The 26,222-nt window shown below is 37.0% G+C and overlaps 1 long non-coding RNA gene across 1 annotated transcript in view; it reads right to left on the reverse strand.

Annotated features, from left to right (window-relative positions):
* The window catches only part of LOC141569718 (uncharacterized), a 115,856-nt gene that overhangs the window by 42,101 nt on the left and 47,533 nt on the right, over positions 1–26,222 (reverse strand). The window contains exon 3 of the long non-coding RNA XR_012493476.1: positions 22,339–22,458. This is a non-coding gene — a long non-coding RNA (uncharacterized LOC141569718). The remainder of the gene's footprint in view (positions 1–22,338; positions 22,459–26,222) is intronic.

A 26,222-nucleotide genomic window follows, 5' to 3' on the forward strand; every position in this document is an offset into this window, starting at 1 on the left:
ACATAACAAATATGTCAATTCTCCCAAAATTGATTTACAGGTTTAATATAATTTCTATCAAAATTCCAGCAATATTTTTGTAGATTTGATATTATTTTCTAAAATTGGTATGAAAAGACACAGGCCCCAGAATACCTACAATAATATTGAAAAAGAAGAATAAAGTGGGAATAATCCCTCTACAAAATATTAAGACTTAATATATAGCTACATAATCACAACAATGTAGTATGAGCAGAGGGATAGACACACAGATCAATGTAATAGAATAGAGAACCTAGAAAAAGACTCAAATCAGTATGTTCAATTAATTTTTGACAATGGTGCATAAGCAAAGCAATTCAAAGGAAAAAAGATAGCCTTTTCAACAACTGGTACTGGAGCAAATGAATACAAGTGGGGGCTGGGGGGAAACTTTAATTTAATCCTCACGCATTATACAAAAATTACCTCAAATATCATAATAAGCTTAAATGTAAAATATGAAACTTTTAGGAAAAAAACATAAGAGAAAATCTTCAGGATCTAGGGCTATACTTGATACCAAAAACACAATCCATAAAAGAACAAACTTGATAAATTTATCCAAAAAAATACATCACATCAAGTACATGAAAATATGTTCAACGTCATTGACCATCAGGGAAATGAAAATTAAAACCACAATGAGAGATCACTACACACTCATCAGAAGAGCTAAAATAAAAAACTTTGAACAATAGCAAATGTTGGTGAGGATTTGGAAAAAGTGGATTGCTCACAAATTATTGGTAAGAATGTAAACTGGTACAACCACTCTGGAAAACAGTTTGACAAATTATTTAAAAACTAAACATACAATTACCACAAAAGCCAGCAATTGCACTCTTGGTATTTATCTCAGAGAAAGAAAACTTTTGTTCACACAAAAGCCTATACCCAAATGTTTATAACAGCTTTTTTTCATAATAACCAACAACTGGAAACAACCCAGATATCTTTCAACAGGTAAGTGATTAAACAAACTATTGTATATCCATACAATGGCATACTACTCAGCAACAGAAAGGAACGAACTATTCATACACAAAACAACTGGGATGAATTTTCAGGAAATTACGTTGAGTGAAAAAAGCCAATTCTAAAAGGTTACATGCTGTATAATTCCATGATTATAACATTTTGAAATGACAAAATTACAGAAATGAAAAACATATTATGGATCAGGACAGGGGGTAGGCATGCGGAGGGAGGTGGGCAATATAAGGAATCTTTCTAGTGATAGAACTGTTTGTTTTTTTGTAGACTGTAGTAGTGAATATGTGAGCACATATGATAAAATTATATAGAACTAAATATACACACACACACACACACACACATATACACACGAATATTGGCAGAAATGGGGAAATCTGAATTAGATTGGTAAATTATATCAATGTTAACATCCTTTGTGATATTGTACTATAGTTTTGCAAGATGTTTTCATTTGGGGATATTGTATTAAAGGGCACATAGATTTCTCTGTGCTATTCTAACAACTGCATGTGATCTACAATTATCTCAATTAAAATTGTCAATTAAATAAAAGAAGGCTACACAGAACCAACTGAAAGCAAGTAGGAAGTAATCTAGGCATTCCTTATCCTCAAACAAAGACCTGTATTTTTATCGGTATATACCCTTAGAACCTTAAAAACCTCTCATTTTGCCCTTGTGTTTTCCCAGCACCTCCTGTCTGAAGTGAAGTGTACATAAGGCTTTGAAGTACTACAATTTCCAAGTAATAGTAGCAGAAAGAAAAATATCTTCAAATACCTTGTCAGAATATAAGGTGAAGAAGCTAAGGGTCTAAATCAATTGCCCATACTCTCTCAGCAAAATATCAAACTTTCAAGGAAAAGATCAGGTAGCAGTTTTAAGAAAATTTTCTTTTCTTTTTATTTCTCTTTTTTCCTCATACAATAATTTGATTCAATGATTAAAATTTAGAATAAAAAAGACAACAAACAAAAGTTGAAAAGAGGCAGTAGACTCAGGATCCTTGACTCTAGTGTCAAATCTGCTACTATCTATTGGTATGAATTTGGGCAGAACCACTCAATCTTTTTGCATCTCAACTTCCCGTAAAAATGGAAGCATTAGACCAAACCCCAAAATCCCTTCGAGCTAGAAAATATTCTGTGATCCTATGAAATATTAAATGTTGATGGAAATATAGCTGATGGTGTTTCACTCCATTCCTTCATCAGACTTAATTTAATAACATTCTCCACAGTAACTTCAATTGGCAATCCAAGCATTCCCTTCAGCTGTGTAAATCATGCCCCTCATTCCAGCATAATTGTTCAGGTTTCATTACCAAGTCTCCAAGTGCTAATTAACTTTGAAGCAGTCTCCAATATGGGCTCCATTACAATTCATACCAAACTGCTCCTATCTGCTTCAGGTATTTCTCCTCATTTTTTCCCCAGACACATGCAGTGTCATTTTACTACTATTCCTAGCCATTTCCTTTGGAATTCTTCTTTTTCATTCATTCCACTGACTTTTAAAGTGTGAAGAGACTTGAGCGGGTATCAATCATATAGCTACTTCAAGACTTCTTAGCTGCTAATGCTTTGGTGAGGGTCCTACCCAATATTTTGTAGGGGCTCAGATCTCACCAATCTCAAAATAAAAGTTACTCTTGACACAGTACAATTTTTTTTCATATGACTCTTGCTTTATTAGACCACCCAATCTCTTCAGAAAATCTAGGCTAGGAAAACTCTCAGTGGTAATCATCTCTTCTTACAACCTGATCCCCACCCCTTGCTGAAAACCTTAAGTACCTTACTGAATCTCCAAGACAGAGCTTTTTATTCAAGGGGAAAACCTGGCTGTTGACCACAACTCAATGTGTGGTGTCTTCCTTCATGATGTTTTGAGGTGCCTACCATGAAATTAGTCTGCTGGATGAGTCAGGTTTACTACATTAATGCTGCTCAACAGTGACTTCTCCCTACTCTCTCCCCTCCAACTCTCAGTGGTTTACAAAAAAAAATATTTACTTCTCTCTTACAGGTCTGCAGGTAAGCTGTTGGTCAAATGAACTTGACTACGCCTGCCTGGCTTGGTTCCTGGCTATAACTGACTGCATGTCAGTTTTACACATCTCTTCATTCTGGAACCAGCACGTATTCAACAGTTCATGTTTTCATAACAGAGGATAGGTTTGCAAAGAGGGCTAGTAGAAACTTTCCATGTTTCTTTGAAGCCTATGAGTGAAAAATGTTATGCTCTAAATTCTGCCCACATTTTACTGGCTAAAGCAAACCTTATGACCAAGCCAAATATTACTGGATTGAGAAAGTATATTCTACACATGGAAAATCCATGGCAAGGACAGGGAGGGAAAGAATTATAAACAAATAATATCATCTATCACTTCTGGTTACTACTATAAAGAGAAAAACGAAGTAACTACTCCAATATAAGTTGAAGGCATTTTACTTTTTCACCTTCCTGTTGGAAAGTGAGAATATGGGGTTTGGAAACGTGCTGTCAGTATCAATGATCTCTTCATCCTTTCTCCCTGCCTAGGCACAGAAGGCCTGATCAAACAGCCTGTGCTGACATCCCAGTGCTTCCAAGGTGTAAGGTAAGAGGACCTGACTTGGAGTTCCAGTAAGGATATTTAGGGTTTGGAGCAGGGGATGCGTATCAGGTAGTATGAGGTGAATCCCACTGAGAGTTATCTCAAGCTGGATTTTCTAAAAGGACTGGGTGGTTTAATAAATCAAGACACACACACACACGAAATAAACACTTGAATCATATCAAGGGTAACTATTAAGAACAATGAGATCAACTTGAACGTCATCAAAATGGCGGCATGAGGTGAGCCTCTGTAAAGCTCCCCTGGAATTTACAACTACTCGAACAACAATAACTCCACAAAGGACTCCCCGCACAGCAGACAGGCAAGACGAGGAGGCCCACTACGGAATTCACCTAAAGGTGGGCGAATTGCGCGAGCGGGGGGAGGAGGAGGGAAGGGAGAAGTGCGGAGACAGAGCCACGCAGGTGCAGGATGCAGACCTAGCTCAGTGCTCCGAGCTCGCTGCTTCCCGGAACTACCGCAGCTGTGGGAGAGGGAAGAACTCGGACTGCTAGGGCTCCACTTATGGCCCACAGGGCTGAGGGGACAGAATATAACACGGCTGAACACAACGCTCACGGCAGAGACCTCGGAGAAAAGACTGAGGGAAGAATGCTGAAAACAGTAGTTTAAGCCCTCACTGCCAAGCAGAGAACAGAAGCCTTAGGCACTGAGACTAGCCACCACCCCCCGGTACACCCCCCAGAGCTCTCCCTGCCCCCACTTCCCCAGTGCTAGAAGCAGAACAGTAGCAGTGTCCGATCAAGAGAACAGAATATTTGCTGTTCTGAGAACTGTGGACCACAGACACAGATTCGCAGCCCAACTAGTTCTGGCAAAGGGGAGGGAGCTGTGGAAGCAGGACCGGCTGTGGTAGTGGTTGCCGCCATTGCTCTGGGCCACCTCTCACAACTCACCCCGCCTATGGCCCCACGTATCTGGGAGGATCCCTGCAGGAATAAAGAGAACTGCTGAAACATACAGGCTCTGAATCTGGTGCAGGAAGAGCTTTGGAATTTCAAAAGATCTCCGCATACCCCCACGGACACTGTGCCCTGTGACTCAAGTGAACTATTAACAGAGGACAAGCCTGTCTCCCAGGGAATCCCCCCATTGTGTGAGAAGCTGGAATACTCTAAATATCAAACTTCCTTTTACATAAACTTAAGGGTAACCACTCAATAAAAATCCAGAACTGAAATATATACTGTAATAAAAGAAGAAACAGAGGGAAACATCATAGAATACCACACCACACAGAAATAATAGACAATAACAAAAAGGCAAAGAAACAATGGAGACACAGCCTTACCAGAAAACTAAAGATAGAATGACAGGAAATCCTCACATATCAATAATCACCCTAAATGTAAATGGACTGAACTCACCAATAAAAAGGCACAGAGTAGCAGATTGGATCAAAAAACTAAACCCAACCATATGTTGTCTCCAAGAGACACATCTCAGCTACAAGGACAAGCATAGACTCAAAGTGAAAGGGTGGAAATTGACACTCCAAGCAAATGGTACCCAGAGAAAATCAGGTGTAGCCATAATGATATCAGATGAAACAGACTTCAGGGTGAAAAAGATAACAAGAGACAAAGATGGACATTTCATAAAGGTAAAGGGGTCTGTACAACAAGAAGATATAACAGTCATCAATATTTATGCCCCCAATCAGGGAGCACCGAAGTATACCGAGCAACTACTAACAGAACTAAAGGAAGAAATTGACCAAAACACAATTATACTAAGGGACATAACTACATCATTGACAGCTATGGATAGATCATCCAAACAGAAAATAAATAACGAAATAGCCACCCTAAATGACACATTAGATGAAATGGACATAATTGACATATATAGAGCACTTCATCCTAAAACACCAGACTATACATTCTTTTCTAGTGTACATGGAACATTCTCAAGGATAGACCATATATTGGGACATAACATCAGCCTCAGCAAATTTAAGACTGAAATCATACCAAGCATATTCTCTGATCACAAGGCTTTGAAATTGGATATCAACTGCAAAAAGAAAGCGGGAAAAAACACAAATACATGGAGATTAAACAACATACGTTTAAAGAACGACTGGGTCAAAGAAGAAATTAGAGGAGAGATCAAAAGATACATAGAAACAAATGACAATGAAAATACATCCTACCAAAATTTTTGGGATGCAGCGAATGCACTTTTAAGAGGGAAATTTATATCATTACAGGCCTATGTCAAGAAACAAGAAAAATCCCAAATAAATGACCTCATGTTACACCTTAAAGAACTAGAAAAAGAAGAACAAGTGAAACCCAAAGTCAGCAGAAGAAAGGAAATAACAAAAATCAGAGCAGAACTAAACGAAAAAGAGAACAAAAATACAATAGAAAAAATTAATGTGACAAAGAGCTGGTTCTTTGAAAAGATTAACAAAATTGACAAACCCTTGGCTAGACTCAGTAAGATGAAAAGAGAGAAGACACTAATTAACAAAATCAGAAATTAAAAAGAGGAAGTTATCATGGACACCACAGAAATACAAAGGATCATCCAAGAATACTATGAGGGAGTATATGCCACCACATTCAATAACCTAGAAGAAATGGACAAGTTCTTAGAAACATATAGCCTTCCAAGATTGAACCATGAAGAAACAGAAAATCTAAACAGACCGATCACCGGTAATGAAATTGAATCAGTCACCCAAAACCTTCCCAAAAGCAAAAGTCCAGGACCAGATGGCTTCACTAGTGAATTCTGCCAAACTTTCAAAGAGGATCTAATACCAATCCTGCTCAAACTCTTCCAAAAAATTGAAGAAGAGACAGTACTCCCTAACTCATTTTATGAGGCCAACATTACCCTGATACCAAAACCTGGTAAGGACAACACACAAAAAGAAAACTGCAGAGCAATATCTCTGATGAATACAGATGCAAAAATCCTAAACAAAATTCTAGCAAATCGAATACAGCAATGCATTAGAAAGATTATTCATCATGACCAAGTGGGGTTCATCCCCGGGGCACAAGGATGGTTCAACATCCGCAAATCCAGCAATGTGATACATCACATAAACAAAATAAAGGAGAAAACTCATATGATTATGTCAATTGATACAGAAAAAGCATTTGACAAGATACAACATCCATTTATTTTATTTTTTTCTTTCTTTTTTTTTTTTCAAATTTTATTTTATTAAATTTATTGGGGTGACAATTCTTAGTAAAATTACACAGATTTCAGGTGTACAATTCTGTATTACATCATCTATAAATCCCATTGTGTGTTCATCACCCAGAGTCAGTTCTCCTTCCATCACCATATATTCGATCCCCCTTACCCTCATTTCCCACCCCCCACCCCCCGCCCCCGTTACCCTCTTGCAACCACTAATCTATTGTCTGTGTCTATGAGTTTCTGTTTCTCATTTGTTTGTCTTGTTCTTTTGTTGTTTTTGGTTTATATACCTCATATCAGTGAAATCACATGGTTCTCTGCTTTTTCTGTCTGACTTGTTTTGCTCAGCATTACTCTCTCAAGATCCATCCAACAACATCCATTTATGATCAAAACACTTAACAAAATAGAAATAGAAGAAAAATACCTTAACATAATAAAGGCCATATATGACAAGCTCTCAGCTAATCTCATAATTCATGGTGAAAAACTGAAGCCCTTTGCTCTACGTTCAGGAACACGACAGGGCTGTCCCCTATCACATCTGCTTTTCAACATAGTGTTGGAAGCCCTTGCCAAAGCAATCAGGCAAGGGAAAGAAATAAAAGGCATCCAAATTGGAAATGAAGAAGTTAAATTATCACTCTTTGCAGATGACATGATGCTATATATAGAAAACCCTAAAGACTCCACCAAAAAGCTATTAGAAACAATCAAAGAATACAGTAAAGTTGCTGGCTACAAAATCAACATACAAAGTCCATTGCATTCCTGTATACTAAGAATGAAATCTCAGAAAAAGAAATACCAAAAACAATTTCTTTTGCAATTGCAGCAAAAAGAGTAAAATACCTAGGAATAACTTAACCAAGGATGTGAAGGACCTATATGCTGAAAACTATAAGACATTTTTGAAGGAAATTGAAGAAGACACAAGGAATTGGAAAGACATTCTGTGCTCATGGATTGGAAGAATCAACATAGTTAAAATGGCCATATTACCCAAAGCATTATACAGATTTAATGCAATCCCCATCAAAATCCCAATGGCATTTTTTAAAGAAATAGAACAAACAATCATCAGATTTGTTTGGAAGCACAAAAGACCCCGAATAGCCAAAGCAGTCTTAAGAAAAAAGAACAATACTGGAGGTATCACACTCCCTGACTTTAGCTTGTACTACAGGACTACAATAGTCAAAACAGCATGGTATTGGCAGAAAAACAGACACATAGACCAATGGAATAGAATTAGAACCCAGAAATAAAACCACATAAATATGGACAGATAATTTTTGACAAAGAAGCTAAAAACATACAATGGAGGAAAGACAGCCTCTTCAATAAATGGTGCTGGGAGAATTGGATAGCCACGTGCAAAAGAATGAAACTGGACTGCTATCTGTCACCATGTACCAAAATTAATTCAAAATGGATCAAAGACTTAAGCATAAGACCTGACACAATAAACTGCATAGAAGAAAACATAGGTACTAAACTTATGGACCTTGGGTTCAAAGAGCGTTTTATGAATTTGACTCCAAAGGCAATGGAAGTAAAAGCTAAAATAAACTAATGGGACTATATGAAACTTAAAAGCTTCTGCACAGCAAAAGAAACCATCAACAAAATAAAGAGGCAACCAACTGAATGGGAGAAGATTTTTGCAAACAGTGCCTCCGATAAGGGGCTAATATCCAAAATATACAAGGAACTCATGCAACTCAACAACAAAAAAACAAACAACCCAATTGAAAAATGGGCAGAGGACCTGAAGAGACATTTCTCCAAAGAGGACATACAAATGACAAATAGACATATGAAAAAATGCTCAACATCACTAATCATCAGAGAAATGCTAATAAAAACCACAATGAGATATCACCTCACCCCAATCAGAATGGCTATCATCAACAAGACCAATAGTAACAAGTGTTGGAGAGGCTGTGGAGAAAAAGAACCCTCATACACTGTTGGTGGGAGTGCAGACTGGTGCAGCCATTATGGAAGGCAGTGTGGAGGTTCCTGAAAAAATTACGAATAGAATTACCATATGACCTAGCAATCCCTCTCCTGGGTATCTACCAAAAAAATCTGAAAAAAATTATCCATAATGACACGTGTGCTCCAATGTTCACTGCAGCTTTATTTATGGTGGCCAAGACATGGAAACAACCAAAATGTCCTTTGAGAGATGAATGGATAAAGAAGTTGTGGTATATATACACAATGGAATACTATTCGGTGGTAAGAAAAGATGATATAGGAACTTTTGTGACAACATGGATGGATCTTGAGAGTATGATGCTAAGAGAAATAAGTCAGACAGAAAAAGCAGAGAACCATGTGATTTCACTGATATGTGTTATATAAACCATAAAGAACAAAAGAACAAGACCAACAAATGAGAATCAAAAACTGATAGACACAGACAGTAGTTTAGTGGTTACCATAGGGTAAGGAGGTTGGAGGGTGGGAGATGAGGGTAAGGGGGATCAAATATATGGTGATGGAAGGAGAACTGACTCTGGGTGGTGAACACGCAATGGGATTTATAGATGATGTAATACAGAATTGTACACCTGAAATCTATGTAATTTTACTAACAATTGTCACCTCAATAAATTTAAAAAATAAATTAAAACAAAAAAGAAATTCACAAAGATGTAATGACTTGTCCAAAGGCAGAGAATATTAGTGTTCAGAGGTAGCACAAAACTTTGGCTGAAGTCTATGGTTGACTGCCAACACTCACCAGGGTCAGAACTGCCACTAAGGAGTATTATGGAAACTTGAGGGATAATATTTTGTGCTCCTGGTTTTGAGTAGTTTTCTATTAAAAGTGAAACATAAAGTGACCTTTTTTAGCCATGGTTACTTTTACCAGGGCCCTCTAGCAAAAACAACACAAGTTGTGCTGTGAAAATGTACGACGGGAAACCGTATGAAGTGTAGCAAGTAAAGGGCAGTCAAAAATGTACCAAGATTAAGAGTGGCTATCTTTTCTCAAAAAAACAAAAAACCCACAGGTCATGAAAATGAGTTTTGCAGAATGCCTCCTGTATCTGGGATCAAGTCAAGAATTGTTGAAGCATTAATTTAAAAGACACACACTTAAAAAAATAAGTAAATAAAAATAAAAGGCACACACTAAAAGTGAGTGAAGACCCAGTAGCTCAACAGTCAGTAGCATAGAGCATCTGGCCTCCAGAACAGAAGGTCCTCCACAGGGACTGCCTTCCGTTTGCATTACTTTCCAAAACTATGGGTTTTCTCTGGTGTACATAATCTAAGGATAGAGAATTTATGAAACACATGGGATTGAAAGCTCTATATTTTTTCTGATAATTATTTTTCAATCTTCTTGAACTCAGAATGTCAGTAAGGGGGTTCGGCCACTTCTTTGTTCTATATAGATTGAGAATTCAGTATTAGCCTGTATGGGGGATACTGGCTTAGAGAGTTTTGTGAAAAGGGCATTCTGGGTACACTTGTTACCATATGCCATTTTTTTCCATGTTTTAATTTAGACACCTTAACTCATTTCTGGAGCAAGCCAGGGAAGGAAGGAAAGGAAGAAGGGAGAAAAGGAAGAAGGGAGGGAGAGAGAAAAGGAGGAAAGGAGGAAGGGAGAGAGGGAGGCAGGGAGGGAAGGAGGTTTGTTCACAGGAAGGCCAGAGTATTACAGTTTAATTATTTTACCTATTTTTCAATCCTATAATTTTAGATGAAAGGAACAAGTCCCACACAAGGAAACAATTCTAATGATATATAGTGCCCTAAACTGAAAAAGAAAAGTAGGTTCTTACTCTTTAATATTGTGGAAAAGAACAGTCCAGCCTCCCATTTGATTTCCAGTTGACCCATGTCTTAGATCAGGTTCCTAGAAGCAGAACCTGAGATAGAAATTCTTGTGCAAGTGATTTACTGAGAGAGCACACTCAGAAGGGTTCTGTAAAGGAGTGAAGGAATCAAGACAGGGCAGGGGAAGAGCTAAGCGAAGATGTGTTGTCAGCTGGAGACTAGTTTCAGCTTGATCCTCTGAGAAGTTCCAAAGTTTGAATTTAACCTCAAGACAAGATGGCCATGTTTTGGAACTTCAGTTTCACTCAGTCACTGGACGCAGGGTGTCTCCACAGAGAAATGTGCTGCTGGTCACCCAGGATAGGCAGTTCCTCTCTGTCAAGGTCAGTTCCTTCCAGAGAAAGGTGCAGCTGTGAGCCTTTAGCACTCCACATTCACAGCAGCTGGCAAATGGATGCATCAGTTCAGTAAAGAGAATCTAAGTGAGGCAGTATCTACTACAACCCCTTTAACTCTAAAAACAGATAGCTAGATGGGATTCAGGGTTTAGAGCAAGAAGGACAGCCTCATCACGGGAATCCTTTTGGACTAGTGCTGTAACCTAATTTCCGTGACTCTTACTCGAGTCGTTAAATAGAAAATTCCTGACAAAATTATAAAAGCTAGAATATAACACGGCATTTTCCTATTAGCCATACCTCTGCAGCTCATGTTATAGGAGAGGCTCCCAATTGCAATTCCACTGGTATAATCTTAAAAATTATATCATAATTTTGAACCAGTATTCATAAGCCCTACCAGAAGAAAGCTCAATAAGGATGTGAGATTATGCTTTGAGATCCCTTTTACACCCAGTTGTAAAAGCAAAAGTTTTTTTTGCTTGTTTTTCTAACAGATTTTATTCCTGGAATGAGGGCTATGTATTTACTATCCCTGGTTTGTGCTGTTTCTTGAAAGTCATTTAACAAGATGTTAAAACTAAGATTGTGATATGATTTCTCTCCCTCAGCCCCCATACACCCAATTCTGGGTCTTCCAATGAGAGATCTATTTTGCTCCAACCTTCCCAATGGGCAGCTGTCATTAATCTCATACCTTCTCTACCTTTGCTTTTTCTTATTTGTCATGTGAAACTTTTAAAAAAAGAAAATGTTACATAACTGTGAGGAAGGTACAAGGAAGACTATTTGAGTTTATTTAGTCGATCCTCCTTCTCAATTCCTAATAGTCTCAGACACTTGTCATGTTTTATTTAATTTTATATATTTTCATTGAAAACCAACCATTAACAGTACATTTTGGTCTGAAGTGGTCCCTCTGCCAACCAGCTAGCCTAGGGAATGAGGCCTTTCCACAAAAGCAGTGTGGTACACAACATCTAAGACAGTCCCAAACCATCCCGGCCTCCTCATATCCACACCCATGTGTAATCGTCTCCCCCTTTAGAGTGGGCTGGACCTAGTGACTCTCTTCTAATGAATAGAATATAGCAAAAGCAATGAATGTCACTTCTGAGATCAGGTTTTATAAAGACCTGGTTTCTATCTTGCTCTCCTTTTCTCACTCTCTTGCTTGCTTTGAGAGAAGACTGCTGCCATGTTGTGAACTGCCCTATTGAGAAGCTCATGTCACAAGGAACTGAGGAAGTCCCCTGGCCAACAGCCAGTAAGGAACTAAGCTTCCAATCCAATGGCCAGTGAGAAACTGATTCCTACCAACAACTACTTGAGTGAGCTTGGAAACAGGTACCTCCTCCAGTCAAGCCTTGCGATGACTGCAGCCCCTGCCAGCACTTTGACTGAAGCCTTGTGAAATACCTTGAGCCAGAAAACACAGCTAAGCCATGTCTGGAATCCTGAACCACAGAAACTGAGATAACATATATTATTGTTTTAAGACATCAATTTTTGGAGTAATTTGTTATGAAGCAATCGATAATACACAAGACTTCAATATTGTTTTCTCTTGTAAGTTTGTCCCAAATCCCTTCTTCTATTTTTTAAGGGAGATCGGTGCTTCACAAGTATTTCTGGCAGGTAGTGACATAAATGTTGACAGTGATTAACTATCTGGATTTAAATTACCATCACTATTTTCATAGGGAATATAGGAGTTTTATGTAAATGTATAAAGAAAGAGCTTAAATTTGATAGAGAAAATTGCCAAAACATGAATTGAGAGCTCTTTTGTCTAAAATACAGATAAAAGCAGTCTTTATACCACCTTAAATTTCAGTGACTTTTGTTTTTATTATTATAACTTTTGAGCTTCAATAATGATATATTCATATTTTCTCAAAGACACCTGATGAAGCACTAAGAAACTTCACAATGGAAAAAAAAAAATCAAATATTGCTGAAAAAGAAAAGAAACAAAAAGAAGTCTAAGAGGCTAAAAAAGAAGAGTAATGAGTAGAATATTTGCAAGTCTTACGTACCAACTATCTTTATGTCTATTACCATGTGACAAAAAAATATGAGTCCTTGTGATACTTTTTTTTATTAGTTTCAGGTGTACAAAACAATGTAATAGTTACACATTTACACCCCTCACAAAGTGGTAGCCCCCTTCCCCCATCTACTAACCCTCTGACATCGTATATAGATAGCTGTTACAATTCTTTTGACTCTATTCTCTATGCTGTACTCCACATCCTGTGACTATACATATATATCGATATATATACATACCTATATGTAGATATGTATATATATAGATATATAGATATATATATATAGAGAGAGAGAGAGAGAGATTAAATTATAGTTGACATTTAGTATTATTCAGCTTCAATTTCAGGTGTATACTGCAGTGGTCAGGCATCTACACCGTCCATGAAGTGGTCTCTCTAATAAGACAAGTGTCCATCAGATACCCTATATGAGAATAGTCTTTTTAAATTACTTTGGAATTTCTCTAATCCTGGTTTCATCCACTCAAGAGTCAAATGTGTAGGTAGTCAACAGTAGACTCTTGCTATAGAACTCCAACATAGCTACTAGATTATTTATTCTCCTTCCCACACAGTCATTCCAAAACCAAACAAAAGGAAACACCTAACCTTTAAGAAAAGGATTCCAGAACTGAAAGTGCTCATATAAAGCCTATCTCATCCTGGTTTGTTAGGCAACAACTTCACTGGTTTTAAAATGCATATACCTTTTTAATGGCTTTCAAATGGTAACAAATTGGTTTTATTTGGTAACTTTATAAATAATTAAATAAATGTAAATGTAATGATAAATTTATAAGTGGTAATAAATAAATGATAGGGAAAACTGGATATCCACATGCAAAAGAATTTGGATGCTTAGCTTACATCAAACACAAAAATCAATTCAAAATAGATTAAAGATTTAAACATAATACCTGAAACCATAAAATTCTTGAAATAAAACATTGTGTAAAAGCTCCTTGACATTGGTTTTGGCAATGACTTTTCAGACATGACACAAAAACACAGGCAACAAAAGCAAAAATAAACAAGTGAGATTATATCCTACTAAAAAGTTTCTTCACAAAAAAGGAAAGAATTAACTAAATGAAAAGGTGACCTATGGAAGGGGAGAAAATATTTGAAAACTATGTATTTGATAAGGGGTTAATATCTAAAACATATAAAGAACTTACCCAACTAAATAAAAAATACCCTGATTTTTAAAAATGAATGAAGAACCTGGATAGACATTTCTCCAAAGAAGAAATACACATGGCCAACAAGTATATAAAAAGGTGATCAAGAGAAATTCAAATAAAAACCAAAATGAGACATCATGTCACACCTGTCAGAATGGCCACCATCAATAAATCAACAAACAACAAGTGTTGGCGAGGATGTGGAGAAAAGGGAATGCTTGTGCACTGTTAGTGGGATTACAAATTGATGCAGCCACTATGGAAAACAATGTGGAGGTTCCTCCAAAAATAAAAATAGAACTACCTATGACCCAGCAATTATTCTCCTGGGTATTTATCCAAAAAAATCAAAAACAATAATTCAAAAAGATATAATACACTCCTATGTTTACTGCAATGATATTGACAATAGCCAAGGTAAGGAAACAACTGAAACGCCCATCATTAGATGACTGGATAAAGAAACAGTGGTACAGTTGAGAGATACAAGATGGAGGAGTAGATAAACACGGTGCCTCCTTCCTTTCATGAACAAATTAAAATTACAACTAAATTATAGAACAATCAACCTGGAGAACAATCTGAAGTCTGGCTGAACAGAAGTTTTATAACTAAGGATATAAAGAAGAAGGCACATCAAGACTGATAGGAGGGGCAGAGAAGTGGAAATGGCTAACACCAAACCTGCATAGCAGTTGAGAGCCGGGATGGATATGTTAGCTGTGGATGTTCCCACCAGAAAGGTGAGAGACCCCAGCCTTACACCAGTACTGGTGCTGGGAAGAGGAGCTACCACAACATCTAGCTGTGAAATAGAGTGGAATGGAAGGTGGCAGGAAACACAGACATCCTCTAAAAGGGCCCAGACACAGACTCTCTCAATCGCAGGTACTCACCTTGGGCTCCAGTGGAGGGATAGTAACTCAGGGGTTGTCGGAGACATAGAGGGGGTGCAGACTGAGTTGTGTGGTCTCCAGATGAGGGCTAGAGAACAGTCAGCATTTTCCCTGTGAGGGGTTTTTCTCCCATGCAGTCGTGAGGCTGGCATCTTTTCTGTGTTGAGCCGTTCCTCTATGCTTATGGCAAAATCTGAATCTGATTGGTCTGGTGAGCTCTGCTGCTAGGCCTGCTGAATCAATGGAGCACCACTCCACCCAATTCCCCCAAAGCTGGAGGCATTTTCTCCAAAAGCAGCAAGTCCTGCCCACATTACACTCTTTCGTGGTAAACTATCAGAATACAAGAGACCACAGGTGGGTGACAATTCGCCTCTGTGTACTCTGAGACTTTTGATAAGTGTAGCTTCAGGCTCAGCACTGGCACTACACCAGAATTTACATTAACCTAGTGACCACAACTCTTCCCACTCTGGTAAATCCTTGAGACCCTGCTTCACCCAACGTGCATACCACATGAGGCTTTATCAGTGACTAAACCTCAAGGGAGCCGGCAGGTGGCAGGAGGCCTCAGGATGTCCTGGCATTTTGTGGAGCTACCCCAGGCCTGGTCCTGGTTGGCAGCCATCCTCTGCTTACACCATGGCTTCTCCCACATGCCTTCAGGGTTAGCACAGGCAGCAAACAACTGTGAATCACTCTGTAGCTCTTACCAGGTAGTCCCCAGCCAGTCAAAGGCAGTGGCTGACCTGGGCCTGCACCAAAGACCATACCAAGAGGGCCCAGGACAAACTTCTTTGGAGGTTGACTTCAGACCACAGCAGAACACCACCCAATTAGCCTCATAAGCAGCACACCCAAAGGTAAGTCACAATAGGCACCAGATTCCACTGGGGCAAATCCCATTCAGTGGGGTAAAACCCCGACACAGCAGCCTGTTAGCCGTGGAAGTAGCCAAACCCACAACCAATCAGGCTGAGGGTCAATCCCACCCATCGACATGCAATAGCCACCAAGGCTCAAATATAACAAGAGAGTCAACACAACCCACACAAGGGACAATCCTGGATCACCCAGAGCAGGTGACCAGGGAGACTGTGCTACTGAGCTCCACAAGGCACCTGCTACATAAGGCTAAATGACCAAGACGGGGGGGATGTAGCAGATCTACCTACTACATAGAAACAAACAGAGAGGCAGCCAAAAAGAGGAAATGAAGAAATAAATTCCAAATGAAAGAACAGGGGGAAAATCCAGGAAAAGAACTACACAAAATGGGGGTAAGCAACTTACCCGAGGCAGAGTCCAAAACAATGGTTACAAGGATGCTCTAGGAACTTAGTGAGAACTTCAACAAAGAGATAGCAAGCATATAAAAGGACATAGAAACCATAAAAAAGAACCAGTCAGAAGTGAAGAATACAATAACTGAAATGAAGAATGCACTAGAAGGAATCACCAACAGACTAGATGAAGCAGAGGATCGAATCAGTGATTTGGAAGACAAGGTAGCAGAACACATCCAATCGGAACATCAAAAAGAAAAAAGAATCCAAAAAATGAGGATAGTTTAAGAGATCTCTGGGACAACATCAAGTGTAACAACATTCATCTCATAGGGGTACCAGAAGAAGAGAGAAAGCAAGAGATTGAGAACATATTTGAAAAAATAATACTGAAAACTTTCCTAAACTGGTGAAGGAAATAGACATACAAGTCCAGGAAGCCCTGAAAGTACCAAACAAGATGAACCCAAACAGGCCCACACTTAGACACATTATAATTAAAATGGCAAAGGTTAAAAACAAAGAGAGAATCCTAAAAGCAGCAAGAGAAAGGCAACTAGTAACTTATAAGGGAGCTCCCATAAGATTGTCAGCTAATTTATCAGCAGAAACTTTGCAGACCAGAAGGGATTGGAAGGAAATATTCAATGTGATGAAAAAAAGGACCTACAACCAAGATTACTCTACCCAGCAAAGCTATCATTTAGAATTGAAGGACAGTTAAAGAACTTGCCAGACAAGAAAAAGTGAAAGGAGTTCATCACCACTAAACAACTATTACTAGGAATCATAGAGGGATTTCTTTAAGATGAAAAAGGTAAAAATTATGAACAATAAAATGGCAATAGCTACATATCTATCAATTACCTTCAATATAAATGGATTAAATGCTCCACTCAAAAGGTATAGGAGGCCTGAATGGATAATAAAGCAAGTCCCTTACATCTGCTGCCTACAAGAGACTCACTTCAGATCAAACGACACACAGAGACAGAATGTAAAGGGATGGAAAAAGATATTTCATGAACATGGCCATGAAAAAAAAACACCTGGGATAGTAATACTTATACCCAAAAAAATGACTTTAAAACAAAGGCTATAACAAGATACAAAGAAGGACCCAGTAATTCCAGTTCAGGGTATTTATATGAAGAAACTCAAATGCTACTTCAAAGGGATGTATGCATCCATATGTTCATTGCAGCATGGTTTACCCTGGCCAAGATGTGGAGGCAGCCTGAGTGTGTGTCGATGGAGGAATGGATAAAAAGGAGGTGGTACATATTTTACACAGTAGAATATTGCTTGGCCAAGGAAGGGAATGGGTTCTTGCCATCTGCAGCAGCATAGATGGACCTGGAGGATATTGTGCTGAGTGGAGTGTCAGACAGAGAAAGACAGATACAACGACATTTCACTTATATGGGGAATAGAAAGAACAAAATAAATAAGAAAAATGGAAACAAACTCATAGATACAGAGAACATTTTGATGGTTGCCAGATGGGATGGGTGCTGGGAATGAGTGAAAAAGTGGAATGGATTAAGAAGTACAAATTGGTTATTACACAGTAATCATGGAGATATAGGGTATAGCATAAGGAATATAGTCAATAATATTGTAATAACTAGTTATGGTGCCAGATGGATACTAGATTTATTGAGGTGATAGATGGGAAGGGGTTGGGACAGGGTGTAAAAGATGAAGGAAGTAAGAAGTACAAAGTGATAGTTACAAAATAGCCATGGGGATGTAAAGTAAAGCATAGGGAATATAGTCAATAATATGGTAATAACTATTATAGTGCCAGGTGAGTACTAGACTAGTCAGGGGGATCATTGTTTTATTATCATCAGTTCCAGGTGTACAAAACCATGTATTAGTTAGACATTTCACCCATCACAAAATGATAACTCCCCTCCCCCAATCTATTGCCCCTCTGGCATCGTATATATCTATTACAATTCCATTAGGGGAATCATTTTTTAAATTATACAAATGTCTAACCACTATGCTGTATACCTGATATTAATATAAAATAATATCCTCATCTACCACCCCCTCCCACTTACCTATGTAATTTTTGTAATTTTACTAACCATTCTCACCACAATAAATTTCAATTAAAAAAAAAATATATATATATACTATTGAATGTGAACTGTAATTGAAAAATTAAAAAGGCAAGGAAGGTGAAGGGGAATAAGAGGTTCAAATCTCTAGGTATAAAACAAATAAGTTATGGGGATGTGATGTACAGAATAGGGAATATAGTCAGTAATATCGTAATAGCATGGTACAGGGTCAAATGGTTTCTGGACTTATTATGGTGAACACTTCTTTATGTATATAAATGTGGAATAACTATGGTGCACACCTGAAATTTATATAACGTTGTATGTTAAGTATATTTTAATAAAAATCTTGAAAAAAAATAGTGGTACATATATACAATGCAGTATTACTCTGCTATAAAAAAAGAATGAAATCTTACCATTTGCAACAATATGGATGGACCTAGAGGGTATTATGCTAAGTGAAATAAGTTAGACTGAGAAAGACAAATACCATATGATCTTACTTATACGTGGAATCTAAAGAACAAAACAAATGAACAAACAAAACAGAAATAGACTCATAGATACAGAGAACACACTTATGGTTGTTAGAAGGCAGTGGGGCTGGGAGAATGGTTAAGAAAGCTGAAGGGATTAGAAAGTGCAAATTGGTAGCTACAAAATAGTCACAGAAATGTGAAATATAGTATGAGGAATATAGTCGATAACTGCAAAAACTACGAGTATGTATAGTGTCAGATGAGTTCTAGACTTATCGAGGGATCACTTCATAAATTGTACAAATGTCTAACCACTATGCTGTACACCTGAAGCTAATATAAAATAATACTAAATGTCAACTATAATTAAAAGAATATATAGTCATGGAATGTAAACTACAGTATACGGAATATAGTCAATGGTATTATAATAGCTATGTATGATGTCAGATGGGTTGGAGACTTGTGGGCATCATCACTTTGTGAAGCATGTAAATGTCTAATCACTATGCTGTTTTGAATACCAAAAACTAATAAAAATTTTAATTAATTTTTAAAAAGGTGATCAACATCACTAATCATATGGGAAATGCACATCAAAACCACAGTGAGTTATTACTCACACCTGTCAGGATGGTTATTACTTTAACAAAGGAAAAAAACAAATGTTGGCAAGATTGTAGAGAAAAGTAGTATACTCTTGGTGGGAATGTAAAGTGATACAGCAATTATGGAAAACAGTATGGAGGTTCCTCAAAAAAATTAAAAATAGAACTACCTTGTGATGTAGGAATCCCACTTGTAGGCATTTGCCCAAAGAAATGAAATCAGGATCTCAAAGAGATACCTGCACTCCCATGTTCATTGCAGCATTATTTACAATAGCCAAGATATGGAAACAACCTACTTGTCCATCGATGGATGAATGGATAAAGAAAATGTGGTATATACATACACTGGAATAGTATTTGGCCTTTAAAAAGAAGAAAATCCTGACATTTGTGGCAAGAATGGACCTGGAGGACTTTACGCAAACACAGAAAGGCAAATACTATATGATTATATGTGGAATCAAAACTAGTTAAAATCATAGAAGCAGAGAGGAGAATGGTGGTTGCCAGGGGCTGGGAGAGGTGATGGTCAAAGGGTACAAAGCTTCAATTGTGCAAGTTTAAAGAGTTCTGGAGCTCTACTATAATGTATACTGCCTATAACTAAGAATATTGTATTGGATACTTAAAATTTGCTCAGAGAGTAGATCTTATGTTAAATGTTCTTTTTTAATTAAAGTTTATTGGGGTGACAATTGTTAGTAAAGTTATGTAGGTTTCAGGTGTACAGTTATGTAATACATCATCTATATATCACATTGTGTGTTCACCACCCAGAGTCAGTTCTCCTTCCCTCACCATATCTTTCATCTGGTTTACCCTCATCTACCATCCTCCTCCCCCCTTACCCTCTGGTAACCACTAAACTATTGTCCGTGTGTATGAGTTTTTGTTTCCTCATTTGCTTGTCTTGTTCCTTTTTTGTTTTAGTTTTATATCCCACATACCAGTGAAATCACATGGTTCTCGATTTTTGCTGCCTGACTTATTTCACTTAGCATTATAATCTCAAGATACATCCATGTTGTCACAAATGGCACTATTTCATCTTTTCTTATGGCAGAATAGTATTCCATCATGTATATATACCACAACTTCGTTATCCCATCATCTATCGAAGGACACTTTGGTTGTTTCCATGTCTTGACCACCATAAATAAAGTTGCAATGAACACCAGAGCACATATATCTTGACGAATAAATGTTTTCTGGTATTTCGGGTAGATACTCAAGAGAGAGATTGCTAAGTCATATGGTAATTCTATTATTCCAGTATGGTATTGGCAGAAAAAGACACACAGACCAATGGAATAGAATCGAGAACCCAGAAATGAACCCACATAAATATGGACAGATAGTTTTCCTCTAAGGAGCCAAAAACATACAATGGAGAAAAGACAGCCTCTTCAATAAGTGGTGCTGGGACAATTGGAATGCCACATGCAAAAGAATGAAACTGGACTGCTATCTTTCATTGTGTACCAAAATTAACTGAAAATGGATCAAAGACCTATACATAAGACCCGAAACAATAAACTACGTAGAAGAAAACTCAGGTACTAAACTTATGGACCTTGGATTCAAAGAGCATTTTATGAATTTGACTTCAAAGGCAAGGGAAGTAAAAGCTAAAATAAATGAACGAGACTATATCAAACTAAAAAGCTTTTGCACAGCCAAAGAAACCATCAACAAAATAAAGAGGCAACCAACCGAATGGGAGATTTTTGCAAACAACACTTCCAATAAGGGGCTAATACCCAAAATATACAAAGAATTCATACAACTCAATAACAAAGAAACAAACAATCCAATTCAAAAATGGGCAGAGGATTTGTGACATTTCTCCAAAGAGGACATACAAACGGCCAATAGACATATGAAAAAATGCTCAACATCACTAATCATCAGAGAAATGCAAACAAAAATCACGAGATATCACCTCACACCAGTTACAATGGCTATCATCAACAAGACAAATAATAACAAGTGTTGGAGAGGCTGTGGAGAGAAAGGAACCCTGATACACTGTTGGTGGAAATGCGGATTGGTGCAGCCAGTATGGAAGGTAGTGTGGAGATTCCTCAAAAATTAAATGTTCTCAGCACACAAAAAATCTCACCTCCAGACTTCTGATTATGTGAAATAATAAACATCCTAATTGTTTAAGTCAATTTTAGTTGGGTCTTCTACTTAGCTGGAAAATTCCCAATTGTCACAGATGGGTTATCAACACTAGTATAAACCAGTGACATGACAATTTAAAATTAATTGATGGGATATTTTGGTGTTACACACACATGGCCTCACAAGCTTTCCAGAGAAAGGGACAGAATGGAGAATGAATTGTACTTGCATTCTTCATTGTTTCTTTTCGTGGGAATAAGATTAAATTAAGATAAATAATACAAAGACAGTTCTGATGGTCATTCCAGAAAAAGAGTTCCAAAATTGCTTTGAAGGTTGGACTAGGCACTGGTGTCAATGCATAGCTTCCCAAGGGGAGTACTTCACAGGTGACCATAGTGATATTCAGCAATGAGATATGTAGCACTTTTTCTAGAATAAGTTAGTGAACTTAATTGTCTGACCTCATATTCTGAAATCTGTTTGTCTTAGGATGGGTTCCTCAAAAGAGCAGAGTCTGACACAAGGGCTTACATGCTGGTGGTTTGTTTTGGGGATATGGAAAGACTGAAATAGGGGAAGAAGGAAAGCCAATCAAGGAGTGTCTTACTGAGCTAGGTAGTGCTGTGGATAACTGGGCTCAAATCCACTGGGAACTCTGCCAGGAAACATGTAGAATGCACTTCAGATTTGCATCCCCAAGGCCTTCTTGGGGCTTCACTTCCGTCAGCTGTAAAATGAGAATTTGTTCTTTTCACAAATTCTAAAATCACATACTGTTCTAAAATTTGTACTTATGTATAAACACAAATGCTGCATTGATTGACCAAATACAATACACCAAAATTCATACTGTAAGCATAAGTAATTTTATTCACGTATTTTGAAATATATGCCAAACTCCTAGAATACTGTTGCATATAGTAATACACAATGGGAAATGCCATAGAAAAAAAGTCCTTCAACTTACCACATTTGGGGTATTTTTTTTCTATTTTATTATAAAGAATCTACTATGCTCAGACAATGCTAAGAAATAAGCCCAAATGAGTGAAGTTATAGTTGATCCTTCAGTTGAGAATCATTGGGATAGTTTCACTCTGCCAATAAATATTTCATCATATTTTAGCTAAATCATAATAACTATGTGGAACCAAAAGAAAAGAGAGGAAATAGAATTTGCTATATCTAAAACAAGAGTTTACTCGAGTGATTCAGAAGAATAGAATAATTTGAAAGAAGCTTTATCACAACTAACATTAAAGTATTTGGAATTGTTTATTTCAGTTGCTTTCTTTTTACATATATACATCACATCATTATTTAATTATTTCAATCCAATGTTACATGTTCATCTTAACTTACTTTAGAACTTACCACATTAAGTAGGTATTTAATATAACTTTATAGGTTAGAGTAATAGTATAATGCTTTCTAATATATTAATTCAACTCTATATCTAAAAATGGTAATTTTGTTTATCAATATGCTTATGAAATTTCCCCTTTTTTAAGAAAAATAAAATAATTGATGATATGTTTTCCCTACATTTTTGGCAATCACCTTTATATTCGTAATTAACACTGACTTAAGGGAAAACTTAAGGAAATTTCATTTATATATTTAAATAATGAAAAAATTCACAATATATAATATAGTTTCTAAGGTCAGAATTTATCATATCATCTGATAATATTGAATTTGTGTTTATATGTCTGTTAAGGTTCAAAAAACATGTCCCATATTTTTGAGATTTTAATTTTCTCTAATGATTGATGGTAACTGCTCATATATTTTAATTATTGAATGAAAATCTATAAAATAGTATTTGCAAAACTAGCCTGGCAGATTTTATGTACTCTCTATATACTATGTAACTACCCTACTTATCATGGATCGTAACCGATTCTTTTGCAAATCACCTGGGAACTTAGTGGACATTTTGTATATTATAGGTAAGGCCTGAGTAGCATGGCCTAGAAATTATTTTATCTAATACCAAGAGTTTAGGGTTTGTTAATATCACAGAAAATTATCTAATGTGAAGAGAGAATGTGTACTAGTATGTAGACACTTCACTTTTGAAGGTGGCTATAAATCTCCTCTTAAGCAAAGGAATGAACCAAAAAACTTACCTATTCACTGTGGTTGGTGTGTTTCACAACATTTTGCCCCTATTAAAGTCCTTTCCCAGGGTTAATCCCTTCATAATTCATAAGGTAACACAAAATAGGCTATGTTTTTGTGTGCTGTTCAAAGGGCCTCATAACTGAACTCATAACAGAACTCATAATCCTGGCAGAATTATTTTCATTTTTCTGTAACTCTGTGTTTTGGAGAAGTGTCACATAGGGAATTTTGAAAAAACGGCACAACTGTGAAACAAGAGTTTGCATCTCATCAAGAATTTGGGATTCTGTATGAATTGTTTCTGACAAATGTTTGGCAGACAAGACATTTATATGTGAGGGTTAGGAGGGGGTCATGAAAAGAAAACAGCTGTGTTAGAAACCTCTTAGTCTCTAAATCATTGGAAAAGCATACAAGCATTTAGACTTTTACCAACTAACCTCATAGTTTTATACAGATCAATACTTATAAAATCCAGAGTCTGAAAAAATGAGGACATTCCTGGAAGTTTCCGTTTTTATCATGTAACTTTTTCAGCCAGAATAAATCTATTATGCAGTTCCCTAATTTTCCTTTTAGTTCCTCTCCTTAACTCAACCAATCCTGAATTATTCAATAAACAAATTAAGTATATGCTAGGACACCAATACAACAGCAGCACCTGAAAACTCTTTTTGAAAGAATGTGATATTTGATATCTGTGCCCACACCAACCCCAGTATTAAAGTACACTTGGCAAAGTTACAACTAAGATGGAATTCTTCCCTTTAGTATTAGCATTGTTTCTTTTTACTTATTTAAGAGAGAGGAGCACCATACTCTTCTTTGTTTACGGCCTCTAATTGTTGTCTTCTTTTTTTAATGTTTTATTATGGATACTTTCAAATATATACCAAAGTAGAGAGAGTAGTATAACGAACCCCCATATACCTATCACCCAGCTTCAACAACCTATAACTCTTGATAATTATTTCATGTAGACGAAGTCTGACAATTAAGGTCGCAAACTAATCCTAGAAAAAGTGTCACATATCTCATGGCTGAATATCACTACAGTCACCTTCGAAGTTCACCCTTCAAAGCAATTTTGGAACTCTTTTTCTGGAATGGCCATCAGAGCTGTCATTGTATTGAAGTCCTGAATGTCATCGAAATGTCTTCCTTTATCTTTGGGTAAAGAGTCATTGGGGGCCAGATCAGGTGAGCAGGGAGGGTGTTCCAATGGTTATTTGTTTACTGGCTAAAACTCCCTCACAGATAGTGCCGTGTGAGCTGGTGCATTGTCGTGATGCAAGAGCCATGAATTGTTGGTGAAAAGTTCAGGTCATCTAACTTTTTCACGCAGCCTTTTCAGCACTTCCAAATAGTAAACTTGGTTAACTGTTTGTCCAGTTGGTACAAATTCCTAATGAATACTCCCTCTGATATCAAAAAAGGTTAGCAACATCGTTGTAACAAGTTCGCCAACTTAATTGTGAGACCTCATACTTCCACCCACTCTCACTCCCCACCCGTCATTATTCTACAGCAAATTTCAGACATCATATCATTGTATTTGTAAGTATTTAACTGTCCATCTCTAAAATATGTCTTTTTGAAAAATTCAAATCTTCAGAAAAATTGTAAATGCAGCTCAATGAATACCTGTACTTCCTTACCAAGATTACCAACTGCTAACATTTTTGCCAAATTTGCTGTATCTTTTTTATGTGGTATATAAATATATGTGCAAGCATATTCAAATTTTTTTTGTTGAGTCATGTAAATGTAAGTTGCAGATATTATGACCCTTCACCATGAAATATTTCAGCATTTATCTCTTGAGAATAAGGATACTCTCTTATATAACAAGATTACAATTGTCAAATTCAGGAAATGTAACATTGATACAATACTATTTATTATCTAATACATAGTCCACAAACTTCCCCAGTGATCCCAATAATATGCTTTATAGTAAATATTTTCAATCCAGGATCCAATCAATCCAGGATTGCATTTAGTTATCATAGCTCTTTAATATCCTTTAATCTAAAATAATCCTTTGGTCTTTTTTATATTTTGTGATATTGACATTTTTGAAAAGTATAGAATCAATTTTTCTGTGGAATGTTCTTCAGTTGTCTTAATATAGTCCTGACATCAACCATCTTCACCCCTGCTCTCTGGGTCTTTGACTTCTTTTGGGTATATGGATGCCATAGGGAGAGCTAAAGGTGTCTTCAATTAGAATCTCTCTTTCATTTCAGATAAATGTGTTTGGATTTGTGGGGAAGTAAAAGGAGAATGTGGAGAAGGAAACAGGAGTGGACACTATTAAGCATAGGCTCAAAGTCATTAAGATTCAAACAGTTAACATTTTCA

Source organism: Rhinolophus sinicus, chromosome X (assembly GCF_036562045.2).
Source record: "Rhinolophus sinicus isolate RSC01 chromosome X, ASM3656204v1, whole genome shotgun sequence".
Lineage (NCBI taxonomy): Eukaryota > Metazoa > Chordata > Mammalia > Chiroptera > Rhinolophidae > Rhinolophus > Rhinolophus sinicus.